The 16174-nt window shown below is 38.6% G+C and overlaps 1 long non-coding RNA gene across 2 annotated transcripts; it reads left to right on the plus strand.

Annotated features, from left to right (window-relative positions):
- Positions 1-2532: 2532 nt before the first annotated feature.
- LOC114459037 (uncharacterized) lies at positions 2533-15898 on the plus strand. Of its 2 annotated transcripts, XR_003673196.1 has the most exons (5): positions 2533-2625; positions 14486-14602; positions 14700-14836; positions 14942-15013; positions 15554-15898. It is a non-coding gene; the product is annotated as an uncharacterized LOC114459037 (long non-coding RNA). The 2 variants fall into 2 exon arrangements; XR_003673195.1 differs by having other exon boundaries at positions 14486-14836.
- Positions 15899-16174: the final 276 nt, after the last annotated feature.

Consider the following 16174-nt stretch of genomic DNA (forward strand, 5'->3'; position numbering starts at 1 on the left):
GTCTTGGTCTCGGCTTGTCGCGGTCTTGGTCTTGACTTGGTCTCGGCTGCCGAAAGTCTTGGTCTTGTCTTGGTCTCGGCGCATTCTGATCTCGGGCAAGTCTTGGTCTCGGATAGTGCGGTCTTGAACACAACACTAGTTTCTAGTCATAATGTCTTCCTCTAACAGACTGAAGGTCATGTGAAGGTCTTCAGTTAGAACATAAACAAAGCTCATTATGGTTTCTCTTTTAGTTCTGTGGCCTTGTTTCATAGAAAACATCTGTTTGTTCATTAGCTCTGATTGATTTAAGATAAATGGACATTAGTGTATCGTATGGTTTCTTTAATTGTTTCTATGATAATGTTATAGTCAATGATTTTTGATCAGGCAGTTGAGGACTATTGTCTAAAGTGTGTAAGTGTGTGTGTGTGTGTATGCGCGCGCGCGTGTGCGTGTGGGATCACTCATCATAAACCTGACTCAGGGTTTTTACAGCTTAATGTTGTTTATGATTAACTACCAGAGTCAGCTCACCCAATAGGCATTATTAACAAATGTTACGGGCTAAGAAAATGTGGAATAATTTCTCCTTAAATATAATCATATTAAAACTAGTTATTACTATCAAGTCCTAAATGGAAAAGCAAACATTGATTCAAATATAAAACAATGTCCAATTAATAAATAACAGTATAAAATAAGTTCCCAAATGACTGAACACATAAGATTATTCTGCAGTAAAAGTGTTTGTAGCAAAAGTCATGAATGCATTGATGAGATTCTCACAGGAAAAGAACCATTTATTTATTTTAGGATTTTTTTTTAGTTTTTGTTTCAAAAACTTAAACTTAAACTGATTCTCTGTAATATTCTCTGCACTGGAAACCTTTAAAATGTGATGAAATAATCCATATCTTGTTAAATTATTGAGAATCTGAGCTTTTTTCTCTATTGTTATGAAATAATTCAAAGGCAACCAGGTTTTCTGATAAATTGACCAGTTTAGGCAAAGTTATAGAAAATAATAAAACATCAAAATGACAACTTTTGTTGACGTTTTTTGAAAAAGCTGCTGTAAAATCAGACATTTTAGGTCTGAACAATCACATAAATTAGAAGTGAAATGGTGGAGGGACTAAAACATGGAGATGTTAGTCCTTCCTACAACCTACAAAGCTTGTCTGCACCAGACACTTCATTTTCACCTCAACTGGACACAAAGTTTACCGTACCACGCTGTCATTCTGGAACCAATGATGCTTTCTAAAACAGCTGATGAGACAAAAACATCATCTTTAGATTGACACCAAACACTCTTAGTCTGAGTAAAAAATACAACCTTTGGTGTAAACGAGAACACAGACTTGTGTTTCCCAGTTAAACTGGTTATTTAGATCAGTGGTTCTCAAGCCTCTTTGGCTCTAGTTCCCTTTTCTCTGATTCCTGAATTCAAGTCCCCCCTTTGTCCCATTTCAACATTTTACTGAGAAAACTATTTAAAACATCTTTAAATCATAATGATGGAATGAATGAGTGATAACACACATTTTAAATCATCTCATTTAGTAAATAAGTGAAATAAACAGTATTTAGTTCAGTATTCATGGAACTACATAAACATGTATTGTATATACACATACATATGACAGTGTACTGTATAAATATTGTAAATCAATGCAGTTATTGATGAGAAATTACCAGTCCATCACTAGGAATCAATAGATTCAAATTTCCCACCAATAACTTCTTGTGAAATAATTCATCTCCATGAATCACATGATGGTCAAACATTTTAAACTTCTAATGTTACAATTCTCTCTATAAACATCTCTGACACAGTCTGATTCCTCCAGCTCATGCTGGTCACCAGTTTGCTCACACACTGCTCTGAGATGACATCCCATCTTAAAACCACTCCATGCCTTCATAGGACAACATCTCTATGTGGTGCTGATTGTAAAGTTGTGCATGTTAAAATAAACAGCAACTTTTTGAAACATTTAGCAACAAACCACATTAAAAAACTTCCTTTTCCCAGATTTACAGCAATATTTTTTAAATATGTGATTAAGTTTTTTCTTTTACAAATATAATGTCAATGTTAAATCTAAATGTGAAATATAGATATCAATCTAAATGTTTTATCTTAAATATAAATGTACTTCTAAAGCTAAATGTTGAATCTAAATATTAAATCTAAATGTTAACCTAAATGTCATGGGTGAACTAAATATATAGCAAAATACAAATTCACCAAAACACCAAAATAAAAGTATATTTAAATGTAATATCTAGACCTTAACATTTTGACTTAGATTCAATATTAACATTTAGATTTAGATTGCATTATCTTTTACAAGAAAACCTTCCTCACAAAGTTCACAATATTGCTGTAAATATGGTTTTAAACATTGTTTTTTTTGGCTAAATTGCTACAAAAAGTTGCCGTTTCATTTAACATGCACACCTTTAGTAGTGACACCCCATACATCCAATGATAGTATTATGTAAATGTCTGTTTAATTGTTTTCTATCTACTTTGTTTGAATCAGGAAGCCCTGTGGAGAGAGGAGAGAGAAGAAGCTGACAGCCCTGCAGGACAACATTTCAGGCCTCTACGGCTCCTTAGACGTAGTTTGGACAGTAAGACGCCATTATTTTATGATATTTGAGATATTCTAGAGGACATTATTCACTGTTCTTTGATGCATTGCTGGATGTTGTGTTGATCACTTGTACTGGGTTGTGTTTGCCTGGTGTTGTCTCAGGGACATTTGCAGCCTGTGGTTTGGTGCTTCCTGTTTCTGTTCTATCTAGGCTGTAATAAACTGTCAGTCTTACACAGGAAAGTGTGCCTCTGTTCATGTGTGCTGTGTATCTTTATCAGTTTCTAGGATCCTGTAACTGTAGTACATGAAAATAAATTATCATTTACTTTTGTGTTTGTAATGTTAATGTGTTAAAGCTGTTTGATTTTATGTTGCTTCTATTTTAAGTAGCAAATGTTGTGTGCGTGCGCGTGGATCTGTCTGTGTATCTGTTATTTTGGAGTAATTTGGTGTAGAAAAATGTTCAAAACGTCACCTCTCAGTAATGAGCACGGTATTGAACGCGTTACTTCCGGTTCCGGGTTCATGACGTCACTGTGTCGCAGTTTGTTTGGGTTCAAAGAAAAAAAAAAGGTCAATATTAAAAAAATTTTTATACTACTAAAAGTAATTTAAAGTTAATATTTATGGTTATTTAATATTTATGGTTATTTAAAATTATTCCCGTGATTCCAAACTTCCTTTAAATCGCGGGTCACGGACTTCACTTCCTCCTCCGTCTCATGGACTGTGGCGGCGGCTGTGCTAACGGTCATAGCCGACCTTATCACAAACATTCTGCTTCTTCAGACAGAGGAATGTTTTTGTGAGCGGATGGGTCCACAACACGGCTCTACTATGATTATTGTTTGTTCTGCGCATCAAACAACATATATTATTCATGTGTTAAGATGCTAGCAACTACAATGTAAATACACTCACACACTGGCTGATGCGTATGCGTGCACTACAACCAGGATATACATGCTGAACTTGCGACTTTGGTGTTGTAAAACGTTTATTTTCGTGGTACTTCCTGTCTCTTTTTTAATTTTTTTTATTTCTCAACAACCTGTGACGGATTATGTGCATGACACGCATGTGTGAGAGATAACACACAAAGGATGGAGGTAGACACACACACACACACACACAAACAGTGTTTATATTAAAAATATACTAAATGAGTAAAAGAAAACAAAAACTACACAATATTTTTTCTAAAAAGTACACAAAACAACAACAGAAATGCACAAAAATATACAAAAAGCCTCCAAAAACACACAAAATGTCTCAAAATACACAAAAATAAATATTTATACACAAATGACAACTCTAATGCACAAGCTACACCAAAAAAGATACAAAAATACACAAAATGATTCCTGAATCACACTACCACAGCAACAAAAAACTATAATTACAGAAAAAATGCACAAAAGACAACAGATACAAAAAATACACATGACTCCAAAAAACATACATTACAGAAAAAATACACCAAACAAAAAACACCTATAAAAATGAGTAAAAAAACAAACAATTTATCATGTTCATGTCCCCATAGAATTAAACCAGGTAAATCTCACACACACTATTTTACTTGCACCTGCAAATAAACCCCTTATAAACACTACAGAGTACAGAGTATGTACACCTCTTTGTACATCCAACCTTCAAAACACACTCATTTGGACATAATTGACAATTCTACTTAAGCTCCTCCAGTACATGAATGCATATTTCCGACGGGGACTACACTAGTTCATTTAATTGCAAAACAAAAATTTAAAAAAAACATGCATTGTTGATTTAAAAAGATTGCACTACAGGAAGTGTTGACCTTAGACAGCATGTGCAGATAAGGCAAAAAAAAAAAAAACCCAACTGTTACAGGAATGTCTGGCCCACAAACCATAGCCTTCCAACATTATGGCCCACAGCAAGATGTAGTTGATTAGCCCTGCACAACATACTACACACCAGTGTGCTGTCTACTCACACACTCAATAAGGCTAACTGAGTTCATACGTATTTAATTATGAATTATTATTTTTTATTTCAAAGCATTGTTTTCCTTTCCTTTTTCATTGTCAATGATTATAAATGTTCCTCATTGTGGGATTAATTATTTTATATCTTATAGTCTGTACTGTACAGACTTTATCGAGTTTAAAGCCCCCTCCACCAAAAAAACTAATGTTTTTACTGGTGGTTTATACTGAGATAAATAAAACTGTTGTGAAATGTTTAATCATATTGTGTTATTCTGTTCATCTGTACATTTTACTGCAAGTCAATACATTAATGAACAGCTGTGTGATGTGGTGTTTTCACACAAATGAGAACACAAGTCACTTTTATTTCACAGTTAGTTTTTATTTCATAAATCTATAAAAGTAACATTGTAAACAACAGGTAAAGTGTGATCTGATCACATTTGATAGTCTGCTGATTTATTTCATTGTTCCTAATAAACTATTGCCTAACTTTAACTTACTTTATGCTTTGTTTAAACAAACTGTAATAGATGAGGTGTTTTATTCATATATGAAACATGTATGTTTTATTATTTCTATCATTTGTTGAACTCTACAGAAATCAACCTGCTGTGCATGTGATTGGGGCACATTTATCTCTACATCAGCAACTTCTGATTGTACTTCAGATCAGTTTTACATAAAAATATCAAAACATGTCAGGACTGTGACACAACAACAGATTGATCACCTAAAAGTTATTTCTTTCAATTTAGTTCACTCCACCAGCTTTCACAGTCATGACAAATTTCCAAACATAAACAAAATAATTAAATTGTTATAAGATTTACAGTATGTTGGCCTCACTGGAGCCAAACTTCAGAATCTGAAGAGAAAAAACACATTTCCTGAACCAGGGATACAGAAACACATAGATCACAGGGTTAAGCAGAGAGTTGAAAAGAAAAACAGAAATAAAAATGTAAGATGATGGATTTTTCTCTTCAAACCCTGTTGAAAGTAAAACAATGTACAATATAGTTAAACACATTAGAAACACAACAACCACTACACCCAGAACTCTAGCAGCTTTCAGCTCTGACCTGTTAACCTTCAGTGAACTCTGAAGTGTCACCACTGTAACATGAGAGCGCATGGCCTGGGCCTGAGACACAGCCACCATAAACACTCTCACATACAGGACCACTATGATGCTGACTGGAATGATTAAAGAGAAAATTAGATCAATAACTCCACCAAGAGTGTTTGTGTGATTAATGTACATTAGTTTCCTCTGAAACAATATGTCACTGTAAAAGTTTCCCAAATTGGTTTTATCTTTAACTTCAAAATATCAAATACAATGTAATTTTCTAGAAGCAACACATCAGCAGGTGTTTTCTTTTCATTTATGGCTAAAGTAAACAGAACTCTAAAAACATTCATCACACATCACCACAGTTTTACAGTGACTGTATTAAATCCCAGTAACACATTGTCCCTGACTTTTCCTCTTTACAGTATGTTGGCCTCACTGGAGCCAGACTTCAGAATCTGAAGAGAAAAAAACACATTTCACACATTTCCTGAACAGGGATACAGAAACACATAGATCACAGGGTTAAGCAGAGAGTGAAGAAATACAGACCTATAACAAAAATGTAAGATGATAAACTTCTCACTCCAAACCCTGATGAAAGTGAAACAATGTAAAATGGAGTTTAAACACATTAGAAACACAACAACCACTACACCCAGAGCTCTAGCAGCTTTCAGCTCTGACCTGTTAACATTCAGTGAACTCTGAAGTGTCACCCACTGTAACATGAGAGCGCATGGCCTGGGCCTGAGACACAGCCACCATAAACACTCTCACATACAGGACCAACTATGATGCTGACTGGAATGATGAAAGTGAAAATTAGATCCGTAACTGCAGCAAAAGGAGGTAAATAAACTGTACAATCTCCAGCACAGGAATCAAACCCACCTGGATGTTCAATGTTATCTTTGAGCATCACAGAATGAAAGATAGTAGAACCAACCCAACATAGGACAATGCACATCTTAGCTCTGTTTTTAGTGACTTTAGTTTGATAGTGCATTGGATCACAAACAGCCACATAACGATCAACTGATATCAGCACACAGTTCCTATTGAAGCAGCGGTGGTAATATAACTGAAAACCGTACGGAAAACACACAAATGTGCACCGAAAAACCAGCATCCATCAATAAGGAAAATCATAAAAACCCAGACGAACCCTACAGAGAAATCTGACACAGCCAGAGAGAGGAGCAGGAAGTTGGTGGGAGTGTGCAGCTTCCTGGAGGAGATAGAGAGAAAACACACTGATATCATTATATGATACAACAATTATCATCATAGCAGAAAACATCAGGAGTCTAACAACATAACAAGTCATAAAACAAGCAGAACATGTCAATACTTGAAGTGTGAGATGGAGATGATGACCAGCAGGTTGAGAGTCACAGTGAGCACAGAGATGGAGGACAGGATGATGTGAAGGAGCACAGACACTGAGTGAGAACGCACGATCCTCCTGCATGAAGAGTTTCCCAGGTGTGGATAGCAGAGCTCAGCTTCATCAGGTGTGCTCATAGTGAGGAGAAGAAGATGATGAGCTCTGCATCGTTCTGCCTCAGCCTCTCTGATGAAACAACTGATATATTATTCCTGCTCCAACACAGGGATGTGGAGGCTGGACCTGAGGACTGGACCTCCCTCAGACACCGTCTGATTGACACATTATTATTCTACTCCTACATGATGCAACACTAAACAATTCTCTTATCAGCTGGGTAAACTCCATACTCAGCATTTATTGAAAACACTCACTGCTGAGATCTGATTCTTATTCTCATGTTTTGATAATCATTTCATAGGAGTGCTGTAAACATAATAGAGCGAAGGTGTCACAGGTGTCAGCGAAGCCGTGACTGATTCTCCATTCATTTGGATTATATTTATTTTCATATTAATTTTAAAACCTTTTTACTGGAATCAATAATTAGGGCCCGAGCACAACAGTGCGTAGGACCCTATTGTAATGCACCTTGTTTTTTATTATTATTAATATTCTTCTTCTTACTAAAACGCATTTTTTTATCACATTTTTCAGGACCTACACACGTTAAAAATCTCATGAAATAGGGACGTATATTAGGAAAGGCAACAATTTAACATTTTGGGGGAAATGGACATGTGGATGTCAAAATGCCTTAATAGTGCCCCCCTTGAAAATTGTACTTGCTCCCTGCTGGAACATAAGACATCATCATTGAGGAACTTCTGCAAGTGTTACAAAGACTACCTGTCATCATTGAGTTGTGTTACGTGGCCACCTGTCGACATTGAGCTTTTGACTCTGATAGAACATATGACATCATCAACAAGAAGTTCCACAGTGTGGATGGGAAAGGAATGTATATATATATAATGTATTTATTATTATTATTTTTTTTTTTTGGTTGCCAGAACATCACCAAATTTAATCACCTGTTCCTCGTCTCATTGATCAATTTTCCTGAAATTTTCATCCAATTCCATTTATAACTTTTTAAGTTATCTTGCGGACAGGCGGACAGACAATGTAGTTGAATCTTTATAGATTCCTCTTAGCAGCCTGTTCACTTGGATGATGTGTTATCCTTATAGACGTTATTAGAGTTTGTAGAGCTAAGTAGATGCTAATTAATTATAGCAGCTTTCATTTGTATGCCAAAAGAATGAGTTATGGTTTAACCCAACCGTCATTCATAGTCATTGCGCCACCTATTGGAAACAGGAAATTATTCTGTCCCCTCCGTCCATGAAGATGAACTTTGTGACAGATAGCTAAACAGATTTCCAGGTACTTGAAAGAGTTGAATAAAGACTCAGACGTAGAAGTTTTAACTGTTCACTGTTTATCTTTGTCTTTCAGTTTTCTTACAATGTGACCCAGAAGCTCTGTGAAACTAAACATAAGTGCACAGAGAAAAATATATAAATATCTAAACAAACACAGCATATTCATAAACGTAAACAAACATATGAAATAAAGCATATAAACTTACAAACAAAGCTTCTCAGCAGCTCAACACAGGTGGATGGAAAGGAATGAGCTCAGCATGCTCAATCCTCACCCATTGAGTTCTTACATCAAAATGGCCCCTGAGCCTCTTGACCAAACAAACCCATTCACCATGTGATTTCATCAACCAATGACAATGAACCCAACTTTAGCTGCAGCTCTGTCCCTCACCACTAGGAAGTGCAGTTACTTGTAAACCCAATGTCATCACACTCCCCGCTTGGTATTTTACACAATGCCACGACTTATGGCCCTGTACATTAAGTACTACAACAAAAGTAAACAAACATTGTTCACTGTAAACACTTAGGAAGACATCAGCATTACTACCTCTGTAACAGGTCTTAAAAAGGAGCATACAGTCCCACCCCTTGTGACCTTAAGTTCAAGTTTTCTGACTTGTCCATCATCGCTAGGGAAAGTCTTGGTAACAAGAGCCATTGGCCATTGATTTCTTTTCGTGTGAGTTTCTTTAAGCAGCACCACGTCTCCTGTTTTGACATTGGGCTGAACATCCTGCCACTTCTTTCGATTTTGAAGAGTTGAAAGATATTCTTTCTTCCATCTCATCCAAAAGACATTAGCCAAATGCTGGACTCGCTTCCATTGTTGTCGATGAAGGTCTGCGTCTTCAAAGGCTCCTGGTGGAGGAAGAAGTGTGCAAACCTTCTGTGTTAGAATCATTGCCGGTGTCAGGAGAAGTGGTGATTCTGCATCAGTGGATATGGGTGTTAGAGGTCTTGCATTTATTATTGTGGAAACCTCTGCCATCAAAGTCGAAAGCACTTCATGTGTGAGATTTGGGGGGCTGACCTTAGAAAACATAGAGTCAAGTATCCTTCTTGAAACTCCAATCATTCTTTCCCATACTCCCCTCATATGGGAAGCGCAGGGGGGTTAAATGTTCATGTGCATCCTTCTTCGCTGAGATATTTGGATACATGAGCATCTTCTTGTACGTTGATCTGCAGCTCTTTGCAGGCTCCTTTAAAGTTTGTGCCACAATCGGGGTAGATCGCTTTCACAGGACCTCGCAGGGCAAAGAAGCTTCGCAAGGCATTAATAAAGCTAGATGCATCCATCGATTCTATAAGCTCAATGTGTATGGCACGTACACTAAGGCATGTGAAAAGGACTGCCCATCTTTTACTATTGGCTGCACCTCCTCTGGTACGACGAGTTGAAACCTGCCAGGGTCCAAAAACATGCAGGCCCACATTTGTAAAAGGGGTTCAGTGGTTAGTCGACCACGGGGAAGGTCTGCCATTTTCTGTGTTGTCATTCTTCCTCGAAGTCGATTGCAGGTGACACATCGATGCAGATGACTTGATATTCGTCTTTTTGCTCCAATGATCCATATGCCAGCTGTGCGGAATGCTCCCTCAGTAAAAACTCTGCCTTGATGATGTACCTTTTCATGGTAGTAATGTATGAGTAGTGCTGCTACATGGCTTTTGCCTGGAACAATGAGGGGATATTTTTCATCAGGTTCCAGAGGTGCATGACGGAGTCTACCTCCTATCCTCAAAAGTCCATGTTCATCAAGGACAGGGTTTAATCTCTTCAAAGGACTATCTTTTGGAATCGCCTTCCCTTTCTCCAAGCAAGTAATCTCATTCTGGTACGTTTCCTTCTGTGTACATCCAACAATGATGTTCTTTGCTTGCAACAGGGTGTTAGGTGAAAGTGATTTTGAGTACTGATGCAAACCACTGCACTCTTTTTTGTTGCTCACGTTTACGCATTTTGAACGATTGAAGAACATGAATGAGATTGGAAATTGCTCTAACAAGCGATTGCCAAGTAGAAAACCACTCAAAGCGACTTGAACCAAGGGTTTTTTTGCGCCTCTTTGGCTGTAGTTGTATTACATCTGACCTCTACATCAGTCTCAGAATCAACAAGGTCATAAGTCTCTTGTGTGATGTTTATTTCTGTCTGCATGAGGAACTCTGGACCAGTAAGCCAGTTGGCGTTTGACAATTGTGTTGCTGACATAGCTCTAGTAGCAATATCTGCAGGGTTTTGTCTTGTGTGGACATAATTCCACTGTTCAGGCCTTGAGGATCTTCTTATTCGCTCCACCCTATTGCTGACATACACATAAAATCTTCGTTTTTCATTATGAATGTACCCTAACACCACCTTACTGTCAGTATAAAACTTCAGGCTGTCAGGGTTGATACTCATTTCGTTGTGAATCAGCTCAGAAATCTCAACTGCCAGGACAGCTGCACCTAATACCAGCCTAGGGACAGTGTGGACGGGCATTGGTGCAAGCTTCGCTTTTCCTAAATGAATCCGACATGGCACTTTCCCTCTACATCAATCACTTTAAGATAGGCCACTGCTGCATGGCATTAATGGAGGCATCTGAGAAAATATGTATCTCTCTGCGCTGGGCTTTGGAGAAGGAAGCTGCAGTATATGTTCGGGATGTTTTCAAATGTTCTAGATATTTTAGAGAGTCTCTCCAAACCATCCATTCTTGTTCTTTGTCTGCTGGGATAGGTGTGTCCCAATCTTTGCTGTCGCAAGTAAGTTGTCGCAACAACAGCTTCCCTTGAATCGTGATAGGAGCTGCAAGACCGAGAGGATCAAAAAAGCTGTTAATGCTTGCAAGAACTCCTCTTCTTGTGTACGGTTTTTCACTGTGAGCAACGCGGAATGTGAAGGTGTCAGTAGCAAGATCCCAGCTCAGTCCAAGGCTTCGTTGTACTGGGAGTGAATCGATATCAAGATCAAGATCTTTCAGGTCTTTTGCATGGTCCATTAGTGGGAAAGCTTGCATAACAACTGAGGAATTTGATGCAATCTTGTGTAGTCTTAAATTGGAGACTGCAAGCATCTCTTGAGCTGCATTTAAAAGAGCAATGATTTCGTTTGCTGATGGCAATGAGATGAGTCCATCATCAACATAAAAGTTTCTGAATATAAAGTCTTTCACATTTTTTCCAAACTCATCTTCTCCATGAAGAGCTGCTCGCCGGAGACCATAGATAGCAACTGCTGGCGAAGGACGATTGCCAAAAACATGAACCTTCATTCTGTACTCCAGCACTTCTTTAGTTGTATCATTGTCTTTGAACCACAGAAATCTTAAGAAGTTCCTGTGGTCTTCCCTGACAACAAAACTGTGAAACATTTGTTGAATATCCGCCGTAATGGCTATTTGTTCATACCTAAATCGCATTAGCACTCCCAGAAAGCTGTTATTTAAGTCTGGACCAGACAAAAGCACATCATTCAGTGAAACGCCTTGATGTGAAGCACTAGAATCAAAAACAACTCTGATCTGGTCAGGCTTGCGAGGATGTTAGACACCAAAACTAGGAAGATACCAACATTCTTCACCGTCCTGTAGGGGAGGAGCTAATTCAGTATGATCATTATCCAGAATTTTTTGCATGAAATCTACAAACTGATTTTTCATTTCAGGCTTCCTTTTTAGGCTACGGTGAAGGCTAGCAAAGCGGTTCAGAACTTGCTCTCTGTTATTGGGAAGGCGTGGCCTTTGACTTCGAAACGGGAGGGGTGCCACCCAACTATTTTCATCATTCAGGAACATCTCTTTGTCCATTAATTGAATGAATTGTTTGTCTTCAATTGAAGGAGCAACTTTGTTATCATCCTCTCTTTTGTCAAAGATAGAATTCCCTAAGTTTCTGTTTTTGGTGTCCTGCACTTGACGTTCAAGAATGTAAGAAAGGTGGTCAGTTTGAGAGCTAAGAGGCTCAGTCTTGTTCATTGCTGAAAACCTTTCTTTCAGGATAAAACGGTTTGGACATGGATTGAACTGAGAATGGCATCCATTCTCCAGAACATTTGTTCGAAACACGTTAACTGTGTTTGGTCTGTGAGCTGCACCCAAACAGACGTCCCCAACTACAACCCAGCCAAGGTCAAGTCTTTGAGCATATGGGGCATTGTTGGGCCCATTGCGCTGCCCCCTTACTTTGTGCACTTGTAGGACATCACGGCCAAGAAGAAGAAGAATCTGTGCATCATAGTCAAGTGGAGGAATGAGGTTGCAATGGACTGAAGATGGGAGGAGTGTTTAGCTGCTTCAGGAGTAGGTATTTCTGACCTATCTCCAGGCATTTGATTACACTCTATAAGTGTGGGAAGAGAGACACTGAGACTTCCATCCAAAGGCTGGGCTATGAAACCAGTTCCTCTCCTCCCTGACATCTCTGTGACTCCGGCACAAGTGCGCAGAGTGTAGGGAGAATTCTCCCCTTTAAGACCAAACATCTCAAAAAACTCAGAGCGAGCTAAAGATCTATTACTCTGATCGTCAAGTACCACATACACTTTTATTGACTTCTCTGGTTCTCCTTTTGGATGTATCTTTATGAGGCAGATTTTAGAGCAGGATCGTGATGTATTATTGCCACCACAGACCTCAGTGCATTTCGATGTTATGTTCGGAGGATCTTCGTTATTCTCCCCGCTATACTCTAAGTTAGGATAGTTACCTATCCATAAAACTGGTCCTGGATGTAAAGCTGTGACGTGTTTATTGCTTTGACACTCTCTGCACTGAATGGCCACCTTACAATCTTTGGCAATGTGTGTAGTTGAGGCACAGCATCGAAAGCAAATCCTTCTCTCTTTGAGAAATGCTTTACGCTCCTCATCTGGTTTGGCTCTGAAGCCTCGACATCTTTTAAGTGGATGGGGCTTATTGTGCAGAGGGCACTGCTTGTCTACCTCTAAATCTTGAAAGTAAGGCTCTGCTGGATTTCTTAAAGCAGATGAAGAGACCTCAGTTTTGTGTGATGATACCTGATTTCTGGATTGATTATACCTATGAGCAGGATTATCTAGCCTGGCTGTTGTCCCAATGTTTGAATTGAGTATAAAGCTGGGATCATTACGAATGTCAGCCTCTCTGCAGATAAAATCTGTGAAGAAAGAAAATGGGGGAAACTGGACTTTATTTCGTAGCTTGTATAAACTGCCTTGTGTCATCCACTTTTCTTGTAGCCCATATGGTAATTTATCTACTATTGGCTTAACTCCACGTGATGTATCCAGATAGGCAAGCCCCAACAGATAACCATCCAGTTTTGCTGACTCCAGTTCTCTGAGCAGATCACCGAGCTCTCTTAATTTCAAAAAATCTTTGAAGCCAACTTTTGGGAACCTCTCCAGCCTGTCTAAAAGAACCTTCTCCATTATCTCAGGGGATACATAGCATTCTTCCAAGCGTGCCCATGCCATCCTAAGTCCTGCACACGGATCAGTGACATGAACGGCCCTAATCCTTCTAACCTGCTCTGACGAATGGTGTCCTAACCATTTAATCAGAAGATCTAACTCTTCATTGTAGGTGAGTTTTAATTCTTGTATGGCATTCATGAAAGATGATCTCCATCCCCAATAACTGTCTGGACGGTCATCAAACTTAGTCATGCCAGAAGTCAAGAGCTCACAACGTGCCATGTAAACTACAAAGGGATTTATATCTGTAGAAGGATCCCCAGGGGCAGGTGCTTGTGGTTCATACGTTCTCAAAGAGGGCGCTTGGTGTAGTAGCTCCCTGCTTGATGTGTATCTGCGTGTGGTAGTAACCGGGCTATACTGATGAACTGGGGAATTAGTGGTGTGGCCTCTAGATTCACTAAAACCTTGGTCATCATAAGCATGCGTGGTAACTTGTCTAGCCCCAACTGTTTGCGTGGGAAGAAGCATGTGATCTTCATCTTGCTGCACATAAGAGACAGTAGGATGGGCAGGTCCCATGCGAGCCTCTGAATGTGGCAATGATGGTTGTGGAAGCATTCTTGAATGTCCTTCAACGTAATCTGTTGTTCTTTTTTCTTTTGTGTCGCAGGGAATTGCTGTAATATCTAATACATCAGAGACTTTCGTAGATCCAGGATCAGCAGCTGCTGCTTCCAGAACCTGTGCCTCACCTAATGCAGCAGCAACTTCTTCCTCCTGCTTCAGTGTAATTAAAGCAGCCTCCATAGGAGGTTTTTTCAACCATAATGTAACCAGCATTTAGTCCAGGTGCATTATTTTGAAGGGTCCACTTCCTGTTTCAGTGCCCTCAGCTACCATTTCCCTTAAAACATTGTAATTTACATTCCAATCACTCTCTGCTGTGGCTGTGGCATGCTGTGGGTTTTCAAGCTAACCAAGAAAGGCAGACTTACAAAGCATTTTGGACAATCAGACTTCGGTAAGTGTTTTGTTGTAAGTTTGATACGTTACCGACGAAGTGTCAGCAGTATATGTTAAAGTTTATTTTGAAATGTAAGTTTTGCTCTTGCAAAACCCCATACAGATTCCATGCACTTTTTCCATCGGGCCGTGCATGGAGACCGAGTGACTAAAACACCTAAACTTCAACTTCAAGGTAATTAATTTAAGTTGTTTTTTTAGAAAATGACGCCGAACGGTAGGCAATAGTTTAGTTGAACTGATATTAACTTGGTTGGCCCTTATTTTTAGTTTTGACCAACTTTGAGCACTTTTGTTTGGCTAACGCTAAAAAAGCCAATGAAGTTTGGTTTGTGTGTGTGTGTTTAAATCGTAGCTACGTGTTTGTTTCTGTCAATTGGTAGTTGCGCAACCCTTTTATTTTATGAACTCTGCTTGAGTATTTTGAAAGGATTATGAATTGGAAATGTTTGATTGTGATATTAAGTGCACTTATGAACATGATTGATTACTATAGTAATTGATTTTGATTTAAAAATGATTCGTGAGTTATGTTAATTTGAAGTTCATGGGAATTATGTTTCTGTTGTAATGTATCATGTAACACATTTTAATCATGGACATTATCTTGCATGTGTGTTCATGCATTATTTTAAGTTTGAATGTTGGGTTACAGTAATCTATTAACCTACTTATTGTTTGAAAGAGAAACTTATTTGTGTTTTTGGCCTTATAGGTCAGGTTTTTTATATGGATGAAATCCTGAACGAGATCAACTCAACAACTGGTGAACACAGAATGACGAGCCAGGATGCGGTAGGATAAATCCAGTTCCTCCCTGCAGTCCTGTCATCTTCCTAGTTTTCCACAACCAAAAAACCCTGCTGGATTATATATTTTTTCCTTCCTTGCACTCCTTAATGAACTTTGGGAGCAATACATGAACCTTTGCACATCCTGTTGGATTGCATTCCCTAAGGACTTTTGCTCACACACACGGTGTGTGAGCTGGTGAGCTACTCGAACTGTTTTGACTACATTTGTATTTTTTTTTTCTGGTATTATTTTTTCCATATCATTACCACCCACTAATATTTTTTTTTATTTTATATAACAATACAAACATAACTATACTACTGGTCTGTTGGTTTTCATTCACATCTCGGGCTCCTATAACGAACCATCTTCTGTTGCCGCTAATCACTGTAGCCGCAGTCAGTGCACCTAACCCAGCTAACTTAACAATCTATGTTACAATAAGCGCCGACTCTTTCTTTACAAAAGTAGAACGAGCACGAATTGCTTCTACTTTGGCACGTGCTTTAGCTGCCACAAGACTTGCTGCAGAATTGCTTGA

This window comes from Gouania willdenowi, unplaced genomic scaffold, assembly GCF_900634775.1.
Source record: "Gouania willdenowi unplaced genomic scaffold, fGouWil2.1 scaffold_235_arrow_ctg1, whole genome shotgun sequence".
Lineage (NCBI taxonomy): Eukaryota > Metazoa > Chordata > Actinopteri > Blenniiformes > Gobiesocidae > Gouania > Gouania willdenowi.